The sequence below is a fragment of the Cinclus cinclus genome, chromosome 10 (assembly GCF_963662255.1).
Source record: "Cinclus cinclus chromosome 10, bCinCin1.1, whole genome shotgun sequence".
NCBI classification, from domain to species: Eukaryota; Metazoa; Chordata; class Aves; order Passeriformes; family Cinclidae; genus Cinclus; species Cinclus cinclus.
This window is the reverse complement of record NC_085055.1, coordinates 20243707-20264136: the sequence shown is the minus strand read 5'-3', so window position 1 is coordinate 20264136 and position 20430 is coordinate 20243707. Positions and strand designations below refer to the sequence as shown.

The following is a 20430-nucleotide window of genomic DNA, read 5'->3' as shown; positions in this document are numbered from 1 at the left end:
CCTTAGGAAAAGATGGGAAAGGTACATTTAAAAAGTGCTTGATGCCACTCCTCCAAACATGTAAGTATGAGCTAGGCAGTGAAAGGGGTTTACTGGAGCCTCTGAGCTGCTGTGCCCTCTCTGCTTTCAGCACCAGGGAAGCAAAGCCATAGGATGAGGGTCAAATTCCTGCACGGCCAGTGTTAGCTTGGTTTGGTGGGACTTAGTTGGAGAGAAATGACTCAAAATGGCTCAAACATCAGGTTAAAAAGCATAGAAAAAGCCTTTCCTAACAAACATGCAGATCAAAGAAAATTCCACATTCCTTTGACCTCCATGTCTTACTGCAAAGGTTCATATAGTTAGGGTTTGGTTTTGGGTTTTTTTTTTTTTTGTTTTTGTTTTTTTTTTAAAAAGGACCAGAAAGAATAAAAATCATCCCTAATGCACTTACATACAACATTAGTCTATTTTCACTGGTAACTGCTACTCACCCTTCTTCCATTCCAAATTCTGATACTCTCCCATCTCACCACCAAGACTGAGAGCTGACACGTCCCTCACCCCTTCTTCCCCTGTTGTTGAAACCTTATTTCCACCACTCTAATAGCTCTTGACTTAACTGGGACAAGGAAAATTATTCTGGGCTTCTCTGTCCTAGCAGTTAGTCTATCCTGTATTAACCATCCAGAGCACTGCAAAATCATACTGAAGCCCCAGGCAACCATTCTAACATTTCCTTAAATTCCTGCTTTAATCAAATTGCCCATTTTTACTGGACATGTCTCTAGACATACATATATATGTATCTCTCTCTCTCTATATATATACACACACATATGTATGTATCTATATATATATAAGAACTTCTTGTATTAAAATCCTTCAGTGTTAAGAAAATTCAGAAAAGCTCATTTAACAGCATTCATTCCAAGAGCCCACAATAAGATAAATTTCTATTCAGCCTGAAAACAGAGCTATTCCTTATGCAAGATGGATTTTTTTGCCCATCCTTTTAGGCAAGATGCAAAAGCATTTACCACACTTAAGAACAGAAACTTCAGTAAATATTACACACCAGTGAAATGTATCCACTAGTTTAGGCATGGAACTGAAAGGCCTAGCTTTCAAAAGCTGGCTACACAATGGCTCCCTTGGCCTGTTTTAATCTAAACTATCACATTCGGCCACCCAAACCAAAGGACAGGAATTTTTAGGTTCACTTATCTCAAACTCTGACCTTTACTTTCTATCATCTGATGTCCAATACCAACACCATGGAACCATTAATTTCTTTAAGGGATGCAGATTTGTTTTTGCACAGCCCCATTTTTCACAGCAGCATACTTACAAATTTGGTTTGGCTGATGGCAGCAGCAGTTTTTGAACAACACCATGTGCATCTCTGAAGGGATAAGCTCATTTCAGAGCAAAGCAAAATGCAAACTGCAGTGACCTACACCTTACTCCATTGCAGAGCTGTGCCATTTCTGGCAGGGAAACAGCAAAGGGAAATTTTTCTGTACTGTACTGTGAGAAAGCAAACCCCTTGCATTTTTCAGAAGGCACTTCCCAAAAACTGCCAATCATTTTAACTGCAAGAGACAGCACACTACATAAATGTATTATGAACTTTCTAGAAAAGTGCATCCAGAAAAGCCTTTACTTGGAGACACTTAACTTGTTTGGAAACTCTTCTAGCATGAAAAAAATCAGGGCAGGTTTCCATTTCCTGGAGTCTGTGCCTGAGACAAGCAACCACAGTTTGAGTTCACCACCCAGTTATGGTGTCCAGTTTCCCAGTGAGCACCACTCTCCCACCCATGAGCAAGGCATTAAGCTCATTTTTCAGCCTCCACTCTGCCCATCCTGAGGCTGGAAACCAAGAGGGCTGGCTGAGGGCTGGTATCAGCACAGGGCAGAGCAAATAAAGATACCAGTGTAATCACCTTTGAGATAAGGCAGCCCATTTCAAGCACAGCTGTCTAAGAAATACACAGAAGAGAAGCAGGAATACAAAGTGTAAGCAGGAGATCTGTTAGACCTGAAATTACCTGGACTGAGATACAACACCCTCCACTACTGCTGCAATATTCTGTCAAGCAAACATGAAGTTCTCCCCTTCTTACCTTCCCTCCCAGGACAGAGCACAACCATTAAAGAGCACACAGCTCTGTTTTACAAGTACAACAGAAAACACAAAGTAGGAGCACACAGTCAGGTTTTGGGTGGTCAACTATGCACGCTCTTTTCCCTCCTCCTTACAGCTGTAATGGAGAATGCAAGAACAGGGAGAATAGTTTTAAACTAAAAGACAAGAGATTTAGGTTGGATGTAATGAAGAAATCCTTCCCTGTGAGGGTGGGGGGGCCCTGGCACAGGTTGCCCAGAGAAGCTGCGGCTGCCCCTGAATCCCTGGAATTGTCCAAGGCCAAGATGAACAAGGCTTGGAGCAACCTGTGATAGTGGAAGGTGTCCCTGGCCATGGCAGGGGGTGGAAGGAGATGATTTTTAAAGTCCCTTCCAAGCCAAACCATTCTGGGATTCTATGAAACCATCCTGTTTATTGTGAGCCCTTTTACTGCTCCATGTCATGTACCAGTGGCAGGGCCCCTGATTTCAGCCAGCCCTGCTCAGAATCCACCCAGGTGATGCTCTGGCAGTACCAGCAGTGCCAGGAGAGAGGCAGGAAAAAGCTCACCAAAGGTGTGTGATACCCACTCAGAGTCACCACTTCAAACCTCTGTCACAGGGCACTTCAAAAATGGACAAACTCTTGAAGGTGGATGAAACAGCAGCTGAGATTGTCTGCACTTGCCTTGATAGGCTGGGACTTTAATTGGAGCACACTAGAGTGCATTAATAACAATTTTAGTAGAAAACAAAGCAACAAAGCAACTTCATTTACTTTTGCAAAGCTTTTGCCCTCATCTTCACTGACTACAAGTGCCAAAGAAAGGTCAAAATAGCTTAATTTTCTTCTGCACTGGACAAAAAGGCATGAAGAACAGACAGTAAATTTAGCTTTCTTCATTTGCACTGGGGCTTAAGGAAGGAGAAAAGGAATTTATTATCATCAAATTGACCCCGGCATAAACTGGTTGCTTTTATCATATTTGTATAAACCAAAAAAGAGAAAACCAGAGAGCAGAGTAGAGATTTTAAAAAGATGCATCACCTCAAAGACAGTGGTTAGATTTCAACGCAAAAGAATTGTGGTAACAGGTATCAGAACACAAAAAACTGAGCAGCTTTCAAAACACAGCTACTCCAAAATAGCAGGCAATGCAATGCTCAGGCACCAGAGAATGGAGACCAAGTCAAGTGGTAAATGAATTAAATAAAAGTGGATTGTGGTCCTTATCAGTAATGCTGAATTCTCCTTTACCTGGAAGCATTGAGCAAACATTATTCTAATAGAAATATAATTCTGCTTCAAGATGGCAAGTGCAATGTGCTTGAGAAACAATATAATGTTATTTGATAAGGGGACCTGTAGACAAGCAATGCTACCTGGCAAATTTACAGTTCTTTTATTGCTGCATCTGTATCTACTAATCAGTATCCAAAAGTTACACATGACCAATCAAACTTTTTTTTTTAAATGCATCCACACAATATTTAAATGTAGGAAAAATACATCTTGAAAACAGAATTGTTTTACACAGGCAGCTAGAAAAACCACTGTGGGAATCTGAAACAATGTCTCCTTTTCCCTCCAGTGTGATTACAGTTTTTTACAGTTTATGCCATTCACTAAATGTCAGCCTAAAGTGCTCTGCTAAGCAAAAATTATTTTCTTAACAGCAGGTCTTAATAAAAGAAAGATGTGCAGAGCTTTTAGTCTTGACACTTTCTAACTAAACTGGGCTGCAGACAACTCCTGGCACAGAAAGGTCCCAGACCAGGAATTCCTGACGTTTTGTTCATGGCAAGTTAATTCCAGTGCAGTGGGTGAACAGCTCACCCCAGGCTGATGCTGATTGTAACACTGTGCCATCAAGGGGATCCATCAGGCCACAACGGTGATATTTCACATCCAGTTAAAGTAAAACAAATGGTTCCCAACACAGCAGCTGAAACATCCCAGAAAGGCCACATACATCCAGCAGCCAAGCTGTCAAACCTACTGCTGTAACACTGGCTGGAAATTCAATGTGGGGATGAATCTTATGGATCTTCCTACAGGAAATTTGGGTGTGTCTCAGGCTGCTCACACTGCTTGTGCCACAGCTCAGCAGCACCTACTGGGCTTGCAGTTTATGACATGGAACCCTCAGGATCCCCAGGAAAGAGAAAGAACCACACATGAGCTGGACTTCTTTAAGTGTCTTTGGAAGTGGCTGGGAGGGCTTCCCTTGGCAGAAGGGAATAAGCAAAGCCCTGAAAGAAATATCAGTAAAATAAAGATGTAAATACAAGTTGATGCAGCTCTGCCTCACAGCTCTCATCTCTAGTGCCCCGGTCAGCTCCCCCGGAACAGTCTCAGCCACACAGCACTGGAAATATTCCTCTCCCAGAGAAAATAAGGATGGTAACTGATTCTGGCTGGGCAGCATCATCCAGTTTTTGCCCAAGGTTCAAACTGTCCATATTTTGTCAAGATAAAGGTTAAATTGATGGCATATTTTTGTCCTAATGACACAAGAATTTTATCCACAAACACCAAGGCATTTTCAAATCCTATAAGGCCATTAGTGATGACTTATTGGGGCAGACAGGCAAGGAGAAAACCTGCCAGGGACCTCTACACCTACACAAGGTTTTACAGTTAGGATAGGAGCCTGATACAGTGAAATCTCCACATGAAAAACAGACAAATCCAGACTCCAGACAAAACCCAGTGGTTATCCAACATCAGAACATGTGCACAATGCAAGTCAGTCTTAGGGTGCATGGGTGGGCCAGTGGATAACATACCCTTGTCCCTTGCTAGTAGAGCTTCCCAGTGAGCACAAACTCCGGAAGCACCCTGTCCCCATGGACGCTGCAAATCTCCTCCAGGAGATGCACCATGTCATCATATGTTACCCAGAGAGCTTGTGGCTCCCACACTTCTGGAATTGTTCAAGGTCCGTCTGGATGGGGCCCTGAGCAACCTGATCTAGTGAGTGGCGGGGGGGTGGAACTGAATGAGCTTTAAGGTCCCTTCCAACACAACCCATTTCATGGTTCTAGGATTCTACAATGATTCCTGAGCCACCTCTGGCTGCAGCAGCTGCTGGAAAAGCACAGCTCACAGAGCTCCAGCCCTCCCTGCAGCAGCCCAGCAGGAACAATCTGCTGAAGGCTCCAGTGACAGCTCTGAACACTGTGTGCTCCAGTGCTCTCACAGGATGCACCTCCTTGCCATGCCCTGTCCTGCAGGAGGGATACAGAAGGAGCAGGCACCACATCCAGCCCACAGGCCACCTGGCAAGATGCCTCTGATCAAGAGCCAAGAACCAGAACTGTTTTACTGGAAATATCTCCAAGTATTTTTCCAGCTACTGTTGAAAACCCCTCCTCAAACAAGACTGGGACAGCTCCTGGCTCCAGTGCAGGTGCCTCTCCCCAGCTGCACACCGTGAGAAGTCCCTGTGCTGACAAAATCTGCTGGGGATGTGATAGCAGCTAAGAAAACAGCGAGTAAACAACACACAAGAAATAAGAACAAGTACTCAGAGCAGGAATACCAGCACAGCCTGATATTTACTTAGTGACTCATCCAGAGAAGGATCTGTCCCTTTAGGCTTATGGCCAGCATGAGAACAGGTAACAGGAGAACGAATGAAATCACTGGAGCTCAGCACCTCCTGACCTCTGAGAACAAAGAAGCCTTAGAATAGCAAAAAAATCCTCTTTTCACTCTCTCTCTCGACTCTGTTGCACAATCTTTCTCCATAGAGTCAAGTTGCACTTTTTACAGACCGGGAAAGGAGAAAGCAAAAGGCAAAGAAAGTATTTCTGCTCATTCACACAACAGCAAAGTACAGACTACACCAGAAAAAGGTATTTCCCAGTGAGAATCCCTAGCTTTATGGGGGTTTTGACAAAAGACACATCTGAAGAGGACACTTGGAAAACACTTAGGAAGAAGCACTTAGAAAAGACAAGAGAGCTTTCAGAACTCAGTCACACCTTGCTTTGGGGCTTTCAGGTTTCCATCTTTTTATGCAGAACTGTGCAGATCATACCAAAGAGCACCAATGAACATGAACAGTAATTTTCTCTCCAGCTACAAGACTTCTCTTCCTCAACAAGTAAAATCTGATACTGCATCCTGTTGTACCTGTTAAGTCCTACATTCCTGAGAGGCTCTCTGTGCAACCAAATATACAAATGTTCAAGGAACTCACATGAGTAATGAACTTCAAAACTATAAAAGCACATGAAGAGTTCACTCTAGGCTGAGCTGGGATTTTTTTCGTCCCATGGAAAAGCATTTATGTACAAAAGGCCTGTGACACCAGTGCTGAACATTTTCAAGCAATTTCTGTGCAGGCAGAATGACAACTGACAACCACCTGTTTTTCACCATTTACACTCCACTATTGTCTTTGAGTTCAGAGCTGCTAGTTGGCTCATGTCAAAAAACAGAAAAAAGAATTACTAACAAAGTAGCCATCAGAACAGTAAATGTATTAGCCTGATAATAAAAAATAAGAATTAATGCAGTTAAGTGGGCAAACCAAGGCCTATAGCTCATGGCTTCCTTTTATATGTAATTTATTAAAGTGAGAGTGAAGTCTAAACCAAGATATTTTAACCTTAACTGTCTCAGAAATGCTGGTTTTATTTCAATGTTGAGTGTAGGACTTATGTAACATTTCCCATTTTGATTTCTTTTATTAAAGGATTTTAAAACAAAACTGTACAGTCACTGCCTACAGCCCTGAGGGGCTGAGTACAAAAATAACATAAAAGATATCACAAACTCTACAAAATACAACTCTGATTTAATTTCATTCAAGCATTATGTTCTTTACTTTGGGGAAATTACTTTATCATCTTTGATAAGAAGCACTCTTCTTCAGCTCTTCTGAACACTGAAAATCTTATTTGAGGTACAAGTGGAACAAAACTTGAAAACGCCTTATGTAATTTAATACACTTGCCAAACTAAAACGAAGTTTGTCTTACAAGCTTAACTTATTCATGCTGCAAATAAAACACCTATATTTTCTCCACTCAGCAGAAAATATCCATGTTCCCAATGGCTCACCTCTTTCACTAAGCACTCCAGCTTTTTCAAGGGCTTCTAAATCAATGATAATTCTTTAGTGGAAAATATTCCCTGCTTCCTCCCTATTTCTCCTTGTGATTAAATACACATTTTCACAAACAAGTTTCCATGGGTTGTGCCAGCCCAGAGAGGCAGTGTCAGGCCAAGCTGGAATGAGGGTGGATCTGCCTTTGGTCAAGGCCCAAGACATCGGGCAGCTCATCTGTCACACACAAAACCTACTCACCTTCAGGACATGTAATTTTCCAGTAGCAAAGTGTGAAAAGGCTCATTTCGGAAGATGTAATGGTCCATCAGTTTTTGTCCTTAACTCTCTTTGCTGTTCCTCCCAAACTGGTGTTCTGGAGATACAAAAATAACTTCAATTTAAAATACAGCTCAGATAAATACTAATTTTTTCCTGCTTTTTACCAGGCCCACTGAAAGGTCACCTGAAACCCATCAGATGGTCCAGTCACTGAATTACTACTGTCTTACCTCAAAGGAGGCTGTGAGGAATTATTTCCTCACCCTTGCCACCCTCACATCTTATACATCTACCATCCACGTAGCATACTGAGAATTCATCCTGAAGACTGGGAATGGGTAAGGGACTTATTTAAAGTCATACTGGTGCCAGAACTGAGAATTACACTATGTTATCAAAAGTCCCTTTTCACCTTGCCTGCTACGTTTGACATACTGACATATATTTACTACACTCAGGTTTATCTCAAAAGCATAAACACTGAACTGTTCTGCTGAATTTTGCTACAGTTAGCTTCATGACAGATTACCTTCCTTCTCCTCACCAGAGACAACTGTGCAGCACAACCCGGGCACTTCTTACCCTGCTTGGGACTATGAGGAGCTGGACATGTTTGCAAAATTAGGCTGAAAAGGAAAAGCGAAACACTGAGAGCATAAATGAGCAAATGCCACGTTAGAAACAATTTCCATGGCAGTCCCATTTAGCAGCCAAAATAATTAGATCACTAGCAGGAAACATCCCAAGTAAAGAAATAGAGTGTTACAAGATTAACCAAGGTCACTTCTCTTACATCTGGCTTACTAAAAGATGCCAACCCAAAAACTTAACCCTAGGGCTCCATCTAAATTAAAAATTCACTGTTGATGTACATCAATACAAACCAAATCAAAGTATTCCAGAGCCTGCCAAGTGCTGACTGCCCAAGGAAAGGCCACATGCCTTCTAAGTGAGAGAAATCTCCATTTGAGAGCCACCTAAACTCTGAGACTGCTGCTGCTGGGTGCTCAGAGATAACTGCCAACTCATTAAAATCCCACATCAGAAGTTTATTAAATATGCAAACATTAATGGAATTGGACTAGCAGCTACTTAGGCAGATAAAATTTCAACACGGTGCATCCCGCAGTTCCCATTATCTATGTTGTGTCCTTTTGGAAGCATCTCTGAAAGAGTTACAAAGTTGCTCAAGGCATTCAGTGAAACCCTTTAAACCTTTCAGATTACTCAGGTCACACTGAACATGCCCATTAGCCTAGAAAAGACTCCTGCTTCCCAATAATTACAGCTCAGTATCTATGGTCCATTTCCACTTTCACACTTCACTGCTGGAGATACAAAGCATCCACAAATGTTTTTCCTCTTTTGGGAATAGCTGCAGGACAAGTCCCATACCTCTTTGCAAGCTCACAGGTATAGAAGTTTTACACATATCCCAAACCCACAATCCTTGTCAACTTGCTGCTGGAAGAATTACAAAAGGAAGAGCAGACTGTGACACAGACAACAGGGATTAAAGAAAAGTGCTTAAAGAGCAGCTCTCCTGAACTTCAGGGAGCTCCATGCATGCACAGGTGTGTAGAGCTCTGCTTGGAGCTCCTTCTTTCAGCTCTCTCAAGCACAAGCATCAGTCCCCCCTGCAAACACCACTCTCCATACATTTTGCCCCACAAAATGCAGTTTCATTCCTGGGTTACTCTGCAAAGTCCCAGTGTCTGGTGAGTGTCTCAACAAACCTCCAAGTTTTTGCTGTAGAGTGACATCAGACTTGGAATCACTCTTCACTAATGCTATCAGCATAATCTGAGTTAGCCCGAGAGAAAGGAGGACAAGGAATCTCTCTCACCACACAGGGAACAAATAAGCTCCTAGGAGTCCCTAATGCACCTCCAGGTGACTCTGGCAATAGCCTTGCTCTCTCAGCAGCTTCAAAGAATGTCTGGAAGATTTAATCCCCTAATTATGGAAAAACAAGTGTGATCTAGCAACACCTTCTTGGAGATGTGAGATTTCAGTAAAAAGATGGAAATGAAATCTTAGGGAACAACCTCAGACAAAACATGACTTACAAGGGAAGAAGGGAAATGAAGGAGTAATGAAGTGACCTCCAAAGAAAACACTGAGCTCATTGAGCACAAAGAGGCTGAGCAGGTTCTTTACCATCACCTGTCCTGGTTCCAGTGACAGTCTGGAGAAGCAAGGGCTGCTGTAATTGTCAACAGCTTCCCAGAACCAGCACATGGGATGCAACACTGAAGTCTGTGTTTCTTTCAGTCCCACAGCCATATGGACCTCTCAAAATAGAAGGTTCAAGGATGTCTTGGCCAAGAGGGAATCAGCAAAATCCCCCATCTATCACCTGATGCAAGACCAGGCATCACATGCTGCAGAACCTTGAGCAGCCGCCAGTTTGAGGTCAGGCACACAATAGCTTCCCACTCCATGAACCAGGAAGCCAGGGCTTAGGTTTAGCTTTTTTAAAGGAGAACTGAATTATTTTGGAAATTAAGGCAAAGAGAGACTTCAAGGTAATCTGGGTTCTGAAAAGGTTCCTGACTAAATCTCACATGGATTCGGGGGACTGATCTTTGCTGCTTCAATGTGTTCAGAAACACAGAAAAGCAGCCAGCTCATGGCTGGCTCCAAGGTCAGCTATTCCCTGACAAAGCAAAGGAAAACCCATACAAACCTTTTACCTCTTAAGAGACATCACAATGACTTTCTGCTGCAGACAGTATATTCTGGCCCTAGCCACATGAAAAACGACTGTGAAAACATTGCCAAAGGCTCCAAGTACTAGGAGGCTTCTATACAGGTATGTGCTCTGTCAACTGCCCATTTGGTCAGTCCACAGAGCTCCTCAACTTCACTGCACTACACAGAGCACATCAACAGTTTGGATTACTCTGCCCAGAGAACTCCTGCCTGCATTGCATCCATGCATTGCATCCATGCAATGGATGACTGAACATAAAAATAATACTTGTAGCTTACAGCCAGCACCCTTGTTCTGCCCACCAGAGGCTTCTACAGGAGCCTCTACCCACGAGAACACACTAAATCAGTTATCCAGCTACCAGTATTTCCTCCGTGTACTGACAGACAAGCACATTGAAACTTCAGGACACTGTACCTTGGGGAATGTAAATAACCCATTAAAGGAGAACTCTGTAAGGGAACCAGGGAGGTCACAGTGCTCTGTGTCAGGTATATGACACGCTGACCTGTGCCCAGGGACACAGGAGTCCTCCCAGAAACCCTACAGCTAAAGCACCTGCTAAACATTTTTATTCCCAAAGTGGTGTCCCAATGCCACCAAGCAACACTGTGAACTTTAGCGTTCAGGTTGTAAGGAAAAGAGGTAGAAAACAAATTATTCTATGAAAACTCAGCCATCCATCTGCCTCCTGCACCACCAGCATGAGAGCCCAGCACTCTGTTTCCACCAACATGGAGGTGTCAGGCTGACCTGAAGCCAGCAGCAGCACTGGATACACAGCATCAGTACTGGATACACAGCATCAGTGGGAAACTCCTCTTTGAGGGATACCTGAGCAGCACAGATAAAGGGAAGGATAACATTTCATCCCCCTTAGCACTGAGCCATCCTGCCACAGACCAAAGGTCACAACTGTAGCGGCACCAGCTAAGAGAGTGACAACCTCACAAGACAGGCTGGCACACTGATCCAGAGATATGGATGCTGGGGACAATGCCCTTTATCCACGAGTTGTAGGGCAAATCTGTTGAGCTAAGATAGGAGCAAACAAAACTTACAAGTCTCTGAAATGTGGACAAAGTGTTTCCTGGCAACAGTAACAAACCAATGGAGTAAAATGAATGTTTTCTCAGCACTTTGCTGTCGGGTGACCTCACTAACACCCTTCTGCAGGAGACAAGATCCCATCTGACAGAACCACCACCAGCAGCTGACCCAGCACAGTGACCAAGGCTGACACTGCTGCACTCCCCTCTGCTCGGCTCCAAGGTTGGATTCCTGACCACCTTCTCCCCGAGGGAACTCCAAAAATAGCCTTTGCTCTCTCAAGGGAGTCCACGCCTGAATAAACCACAGGCAGAGGCCTTTGTTCACAGCTCACACCCCAGCAGCTTGCCCGCTCTGGAGGTGGATGCCAGGAGAAATGTAGGCCACACATGCAGAGAAAAAGAGACACGCAAAGCTCAGAGATCCCCTTGGCAGAGTCACGAAGTGAATGCCAATTAAAACAACCTGCAAGTGCTGGGGTGCAGCTCAAGGGCAAAACACACCTCATCAGAGAGTCAAAAACTTGTGGGCTATTTCCCCCACTAAACTGCCTGATGAATCATTAAAGAATATCTTTGTGATGTAACTATTCAGACTTACACAAAGAAGCCTTGTAATTAGCTCTCAAAGTAATCCTCTGGCCACCATCTGGAGCTCAGCCTAAACCTTGACCTCAGTCACTCCAGACAGCCACACATCCCTGACACACACCTGACCGTGAGTCACACTGCTACACTGCATTCACTAAGTGCAGAAAGTTGACAGGAATGCTGAAAACTCAAGCCACTTTTTACTCTACAGGTTCTTCAGTTCACACCTATCACACTTAAGGAAATGGTTTCAAAAATACACAGTTAAAAAGCAGGAGTCATCAACCCAATCCTGCATCTAAACCAAAACATTTCTTCCATCGAAACCTCAGTTTATAAGTAAACAAAGTTGATACATGACATACCCAACCTTCTTCCAATAACACAGGAAAAAAAATCTTCCTAGAACCAGATTCTGACAGAAAACAGACTTACCACAGATATAAAATAACTTTTTCCCCCAGGTATAAACAGCTCAAAATATTTTACTACTAAAGGATGGCAAAATTTTTTTACCTAAAGCACCATAGATGACTGGATGTTCTTTTTTTTGCTAAAACCTTCTGACTAGTTTGAAATTCCTGTTCCCCACAAGCAAATAAAGTCTAAGATGCCTCCCACCTCTTATAAAGCCTCTTAGCTAGAGAAAAATTAGTTTTCTTTAATATACAGCTCTGTGTTGCTTGCTGAGCTCCCTAGAGCGAAGCAGTCAACAACAATACATGCCACCAAGAACAAAATTTATCTTGTCAGTCCCAGAGGAATTCTATTTCCAATGAAGTTTAGCAAGCAGATTTTAGACTTTTGTAAAAAGAGCCTGCAACACAAGGAAAGATGGATGGAGCAGGCTGAAAGTGCTGAAAGAGTTATTGCTTAGTTCATATCTGAGAGCAAATCTCTGCAAGAATGAGAAATGTTTATTTTTTTTCCTAGGGATCACGTGTCTATAAAGCACAAAGAGCCTTCTGTAGTAGGAGCATGGTCTCAGAGCAAAGACCTCCTACCAGCTGGGCTCCTGGCACACACAATTCCCTCCAGCTCGAGGGATGGTTAAATACAAACTAGAGCAAGATTAGAACAGACCATCAGATGTGGCACCACCAGGGAGACCCCAAATCCCAGTCATTTCCCTACAGAGAGACAGACTGGGGCTGTCACCACCACCGGGTAGAGACGTGGCTGTCTCCTCACATCATGCAGACTCCCACACATGGGGACATTGTGGGGGCTTCTGAGCTTCCTCTGGACCATTCCCCACAGCCAGACTGGCTTCAGTTTGGCAGGGAGTGGTTTAAAGTGATTATCTTTGCCACACTACCTTTCTCCTGGCTGCAGCTTCAGCAGGGATTACCCAAGACCAAAGTCCCTACACAAGTCAATATTTAACTTGAGCTCTGCACTGCTGAGACCCACCTGGAATATTAGATATAGTCACTTATTAAAGTTTATACTGCCATTTCTAACAAAATAATAATAACAGGCAAGTTATTTTCTTCATGAGAACTTGTTGAAGAAAAATTCTACAGTTAGAGCCAGCATAAGTAATTTTAATTAGGGAACTAAAAGAAATTGCATCTAGAAGAGGAGATCTAAACAATGGGATGTGTACACTGCAGAGCAGGTTCAGGCCAGGGGCAAGAGCCACATGGCAAAAAGCACGTAAAACCAAACCACACCAAGGTCTGGAAATTCAGCATTTGTCCCAAAAGTAGTATTTTAACATTGCAATTAAGCCATTAATCTATGTCACAAAGGCTTATATAAAGCCTTGCACATTACAAGGAGAAGCATTTATTCTCCACTAATTACCACTAAGTATGAACTCCTGTACTAACACTGACTTTAAAATAACACAATAAACAGAAGTGGTTTTTTTTCCAGGTTAATTGTTCCTAGGCTTAGTGAGGGTAAGAAAACTGTTTATATTAAAAAAAAAATTCTCTGCATGCACCTCATATACATTTTTGCCAATAGTGTCATCTTTTATCTTTTTGGATGGAGTGCTTTCTGCTGTGAGAAACAGCTGTTAAAATACAATTCAGGCCAAAAGTGAGCAGTTGAGAGTAATTTCTTCTTTCCTACATCTGTTCCAATTTTTTATCCACCTGTTCTCTGTGATTTCTTTATTTGTTGTTAGCACTCCCACCTCTACATTTAGCAAAAACTGTTTTTGTTCTCTAAACAATAACATCTGTTGTAGCAATGACTGCTGTGGAATTGTGTGTGAAAATCACCACAGACAGCATTCTAAAAATGCCCCAGTTCTGTATTTCTAACCCTTCACAGGTACCAGTTTGGTCAGCATCCAAAAGGAAATTTTTTTCAGGAAATAAAAACATTTCTGCTAGGAAAGAGTAGAAGGAAGAGGCTGAGGATATTAGGAACATCTGGAAATAAGTAGTAGTGTGCAGCTTTCATCCCAGAAAACATCCAAATAACAACAACAAACACCCCCAAAAGGCAAACCACAAACACCAGGACTGCCCAGCAAAGAGTAGCCTCAGGGAATACTTTCAGGAGCAGCTCAACTGATTTTGATCCCTGTCACTGCCTAGTGGGCGGTCCTGCCTCTCCCTGTTGGATGCACAGACACAGACACACAGCTCCGTGGATTCAATTTCCATATGGTACTAATTGCCAGTGGGTTTGGCACATGAATCCAGCCCACCACACCTGCACTTGAGGAGCAAGGAAAACAGAGACGCAGAGGGATGGAAAAGATGTGCACAGGGCTTCCCTTTCCAGCAGTAATATAATATCAAACCCATTCCTGAAATTCCATGCTTCCAGATCCATACAGTTACCACAAAAATGCAAGTTTCCACAGCTCAAATGCCTCCTTGGAGCAACCAGGTCACGACTCCACTCCATCTTGGAGTGAATGCAGAAAGTATTTACATTTATTTTTCTGCTCTGCTTTGAGAATGAGATCAGCATATTAAGAGCAGCCTACCTCTGAAGCAGTAAAACTACAGGTTAAAAGAACAACCACAAGTAAAGTCACAGCAAGGTCTCAGCACTTTCCAGCAGCAAAATTCTCACAGAGCTCAAATGAGAGAGGAGGCAGGTTCCTGCCTGTTTTATCTAAAGGTTTTATTTTCATTGCACTACACTTGTAGGTGTTACTTACACCCAATCACCACTTAGCAAAAATGAGGAACAGTTTTGGGCCTGGGAAAGTGTCCTTCCCTACAAGGAGAAAAGAGGAATGGTTTGGATTGGGAGGGATTTTAAAGCTTACCCCATTCCAGCCCCTGCCATGGGCAGGGACACTTTCCACTACCCCAGCTTGCTCCAAGCCCTGTTCAATCTGGCCTTGGACACTTTGGGGATGGGCCAGCCACAGCTTCTCTGGGCAACTAGTTCCAGGCCTTCACAAAGGAGGAATTCCTTCCCAATATCCCATCAATCCCTGCCCTTTAGCAGTGGGAAACCATTCCCCTTGTCTTGGCACTGCAGTTCCTGCTTTCCTTCGTTAACTTAAAAGCTGCATTTCTCTGGGCTAAGCCACATAGCCCAAATGAAGCATCCACTAAACTTATCCCATCCACTGTCCCAAACTTCTGCCAGGTGAGAGAAGCATCACAATTCCTACACTTTTTTTTTTTTTTTAACTGGAGGGGGCACAAAACCACTGGAGCCTGCTCTGGTCTTTGTTGTTGTCAAGAGCCTCCAGACAGGATTAGGACAGACACCAGAGGCTTAGCTCCGGCGGGATTTGCTCCAGGTTATCTGGAGATTGACTGAAACGCTTCCTGCTGCCCGGAAAACGGCGATAACACCCTGGGACTGCTCACCTGTCTCCCAGCAGGCACCGCCAGCACCCCTGACCGCTCTCTTCAATTGTAAAAAGTCCCTTTTTTATATCAAGCATACAAGCGTGAGAGCTCCGCGCCTGCAAACAGGTGCGGAGTTCCCTAAGCATGCCAAAAGCGGGGCGCTGCATTCCCCGAGCATCCCGTGTCCCTCAGCACCCCATTCCCCGAGCATCCCGCACCCCTGAGCACTCCCGCTACCTCCATCCCACATTCCCTGAGCACCGCGTTCCTGCGGCACATTATTTCCTCAGCACTTCGTCACTTGGACACGGCGCTCCCTGCTCACCCCGTATCCCGAGCTCCCCGCTCCCTGCTCACCCCGTACCCCGAGCTCCCCGCTCCCTGCTCACCCCGTACCCCGAGCTCCCCGCTCCCTGCTCACCCCGTACCCCGAGCTCCCCGCTCCCTGCTCACCCCGTACCCCGAGCTCCCCGCTCCCTGCTCACCCCGTACCCCGAGCTCCCCGCTCCCTGCTCACCCCGTACCCCGAGCTCCCCGCTCCCTGCTCACCCCGTACCCCGAGCTCCCCGCTCCCTGCTCACCCCGTACCCCGAGCTCCCCGCTCCCTGCTCACCCCGTATCCCGAGCTCCCCGTCCCCTGCTCACTCCGTATCCCGAGCTCCCCGTTCCCTGCTCACTCCGTATCCCGAGCTCCCCGTTCCCTGCTCACCCCGTATCCCGAGCTCCCCGCTCCCTGCTCACCCCGTACCCCGAGCTCCCCGCTCCCTGCTCACCCCGTACCCCGAGCTCCCCGCTCCCTGCTCACCCCGTACCCCGAGCTCCCCGTTCCCTGCTCACCCCGTATCCCGAGCTCCCCGTCCCCTGCTCACTCCGTATCCCGAGCTCCCCGTTCCCTGCTCACTCCGTATCCCGAGCTACCCGCGCACTCCTCTACCTCAGCTCCGCGTCCCCAGCCAGCCCCGTCGCTCCGCCCCGCGCCGGACCCGTAACGTCACCTCCGGGCGCGCGCCGGCTGCGGCGGATTTTAAGGAGGGGGCGGGGCCTGAGGGACGTAGGCGGGGTTTAATGCGTGTGGGCGGGGTCTGATGGGGCGCGAGCGGGTCACGGGGCGTGGGCGTGGTCTTGGGGCACGGGCGGGGCGTCTGAGGGGAGCAGGCGGGGCCTGAGGGGGGATTTGCGAGCATGGGCGTGGCCAGGGGTGGTGCGCGGGCGGCGTGAGGTGGCCTCGGGCCGTGCCCGTGAGGGGCCGGGAACGACCGGACCCCGCAACTCGGGCCGTTCTGAGGTGCTCCCGACGAGGCCTGGGCCAGGCACGATGTGTGCAGGAATCCCGGCTGGCCCCGACAGGGCTGCCGAGAATTGTGACAGCACGGACAGACGAACACCGGACTCGTGGCTGAGTGCGATGAGGGCGGCCAAACCACGACTTGGTATCTGCAGTTTACCCTGCTCTCGAGTACTTGGTGACAGCAGCCCCGGTATCTAACATTACCTGCCAGTTCTCCCAAGATCAGGTTACAGCGAATGTGGCCAAACTAGATACTAAGATGCCAAGCTTCGACAGGCATTTTTAACATTGTGGTTTACTGGTGGACACAAAAGAGTTTCTTTAGTGCTATATCGATGAATCTACAATGGAGAACAGGAAAACATATTGATTTCATGCATCTTTTTGTCACCTTCATTGACAATGTTACTATCTCCTTCAAGAAACATCCCTCTACAGCCACTTGTGTGGGTTTTATTATGGGCATCTGAACGTTTATGTCACATCTCAGCCTTCTGCAGCCATTGCCTTCTGTTTTCCAGTCTGACTCCTTGAGTTGTTGCAGGCTGTTGGATTGTTCCACGAGATGCCAGTGCAGCACAAGAGCACCTTGAACCACGTATAATGCTGTGAGTGAGGACACTGTCACATTGTTCTTTGTCCTGCGCTGTTCTGTAGTATTTGTGTTTGCTCCTAAGGACACCCATGCTGATTTAGCGCTCAGGGAATGGGATCCTTGGAGCACTAAGGATTTTTTCTGAAGCTGCTCCAAATTTCCCTTCATGCTTCTGTTTTATAGTGGGATAGGGGAAAGAGAGCAAATTAAGAGGGCAAAGATGAGCACTAACATCCATTCACCATTTATAGGCATGGCAGCAGGCATCCTTTGCTCTTTTATGGAAAAAATCCTGCACAGCTTGTGGTGATACTGTCCATTGTAAACCAGCACCTGTGATAAAAACATACACACATACAAAAAGGAAAAGCACAGTGATACCTGTCAGGCAGCACTAAGAGCTTATATGTGATTCCATTTTAAACAATTCTGGATCATGCTCCCAAATTTTATTTCTCCCCCTGTGGAAGTTGGAATAGGCGCATCCAACACACCCTGATTTGCACACTAAGCAAGGAAAGTTTTTTGCTGCAGGTCACTACTAGTCTGGAAACAGTTTCTCAGAGAAGCTGTGGCTGCCCCATCCCTGGAAATGTCCAAAGACAGGGTGGATGGGGCTTGGAGCAACCTAGGATAGTGGAAGGTGTCCCTGCCCAAGGCAGGAGGTTGGAATGAGATAGGCTGTAAGGTTCCTTCCAGCTCAAACCACGCTGTGATTCTATCACTCCACAGTATTCCTGGTTTGTCATGCATCCATCCCACAGGGAAGGTCTCTCCCTGCGCAAGCAATACCAGGGCTTGCCAGGAGGTGTTGCTTCGAAACCATGCAAATATCAGAACTCAAAAGTCATGAGATTAGCTTGTACTATTAAAAATAGCCAAACATACTTTGCTCTGGCAGGGAAAAATAGAGGTCCTACCTTTGAAATGGCAGTTTTTATTTAAGGCAAGTTAGATCTTAAATGCCCAGCATGGTACAGAGTGAGATAAATATGGAGCAGACAAACCACTTGGTGGGAAATGCTGTAAGTTTGTACATTGTTAATGTATCTGTCAGACCAGCTTCATATGTGCAAAATTGTCCATGGCTTTGTGTTTGCAGGGCTAAAATGCACTTTAATACAGAGCAGCTTGATGCAGTGGGAAGTTTTAGAGGGGTAATCCTGGTTTTCCAGAAGTCAAGGAGCAGAGTAAAGCCTCAGTGAGACAAAAGTCCAAGACCAGGTTGGACAGGGCTTGGAGCAACCTGGTCTAGTGAAAAGTGTCACTGGCCATGGCAGGGCATGGAATGAGGTGGGTTTTAAGGTGCCTTTCAACCCAAACCAGTCTGTGATTCCATACTAACAGCTGTCGTGCTCACAGGGCTGCGTCACTGCTCTCCGCACCTGCACACACACATTTTAAACAAAAATTAACTGTTTGTTTCTAAGGGGCCATCTAGAAGAAAACAGTTGTTGTTGTTGTTGTTGTTGGATTTAGCTGGCCCTCCATGCTGTCATTTCAACAGTAAGGTGTAATTCAGGCCTGAAGTTTAGACCAGCTGATGACAAGAACCAGTAGGCTTTCACAATTCCTGCCCCTCCCAGCACTGTGGACATGGTCTTTACCACAAATCTCCACTCAGATTGCACAATACATCTGATAAGGCCTTCCATGTTCCTCAGAGGTCATTCCCATAGAAATACTCTACTCCCTCATCTGGGACATTACTGCACTCACCTTTTCCAATGTCTCTGGGTGCAGAAATGGACAGGGTTTGTCCAGCTGCCTAAAAATCATTTTGCTGGAATTTTTGTTCTGTGTGAATAAGGTCAGAGCAAATCAAGGTGCTTCTTCTGGAGTACCTTGCAGCACTGATATACTGGAATAAAAATTAAGATGAGGCTCCTATAAATAAAATACTTGTTTTTTATGATTCAGCACTTCCTGAATGGGCTGATGATCCCAAGGGGCTGTAGGAAACTTGACACATTTGTGTTGCTCCAGCTCAGAAAGAACTAGGAGTCTTTTTCTTCTACTATGGCACTTTCTGAGGGCTTCAGAAGCACAACAGTCATATCCATTAAAATCTGTCATTTGGTGAATACCCTCATTCACCCTTCCAGTACTGGAGTTTCTAAGGATTTGCTATTCCTGTCTTAGAAACCTTTTTCCAGAGCTGGGTGCTAGGTATATTTTCAGAGCATTATCCTCCAATGTGTGGTTAAAAAGACCAGATCACAGGGAACAGGAACAGTGAGATATCTTTTCTTTTGGCCAGCCTAGGGCTAGAGAAAGCTGCCACTTTGTCCTGTGGTTGCATAGCCCACAGCTGCTTTCCAGCTAAGCACAAACTCCAGGCAGCCCTTGCACAGCTTTAGAACAGCAGGGATGACACAGACCTGCAGAAGCTCTTGGGGAGCCACACAAAAGCTGCAGGAACAAACTGGACCATCCTGATCATATTTTTGCCTGAGCAACTGCAGAGCACTGACAGGCTGCACAACCTGCACCCCTGCCATGTGCGAGGTCGGCTCAGATGTAGCAAAACTGGGAGAGGAAAACACAGCCAGAAGCATAACTGGGGCCTGTGCCATGCACTTATCTTTTCCCATTGGTTTGGGGGCTGGATTTAAGCTCAGACCTTTGCACTTGGTCATTGCACAACTTCCAAGACTTAAAATTTCTCTGCTATATACAGTGAAATGCATTTCTTCTTTTCACTCCATTCATCTTGAAGGAAAAAGGGAAAAAAGACAAGCATAAGGCCTACAACCTCAAATATTACTTGAACTTTTCCATGACAGTGTAGAACATTTTTGGTGTTTTTACTATGAGCTCTCTTTTCCTGAGCACTGCTTTCTTCTGTGTTTTTCTGGGCTTGAAATGGGGCTGGTTTATCACAACTACAGCAGTTGTATTATAAAAGGACAAGTAGATCAGACCTGTAAATTATCAACAAAAAGTACAACTTAGAGTGAT

At 45.2% G+C, this 20430-nt stretch overlaps 1 protein-coding gene across 2 annotated transcripts in view; it reads right to left on the bottom strand.

Annotated features, from left to right (window-relative positions):
* MAP3K13 (mitogen-activated protein kinase kinase kinase 13) overlaps positions 1 to 16537 on the bottom strand; it is a 69241-nt gene extending 52704 nt beyond the window's left edge. For both annotated transcript variants that reach the window (XM_062499113.1, XM_062499114.1), the window contains exons 1-2: positions 16521 to 16537; positions 7431 to 7545 (exon numbers count right to left, since the gene is read on the bottom strand). The gene's annotated coding sequence lies outside the window, so the exon portion shown is untranslated. The remainder of the gene's footprint in view (positions 1 to 7430; positions 7546 to 16520) is intronic.
* Positions 16538 to 20430: the final 3893 nt, after the last annotated feature.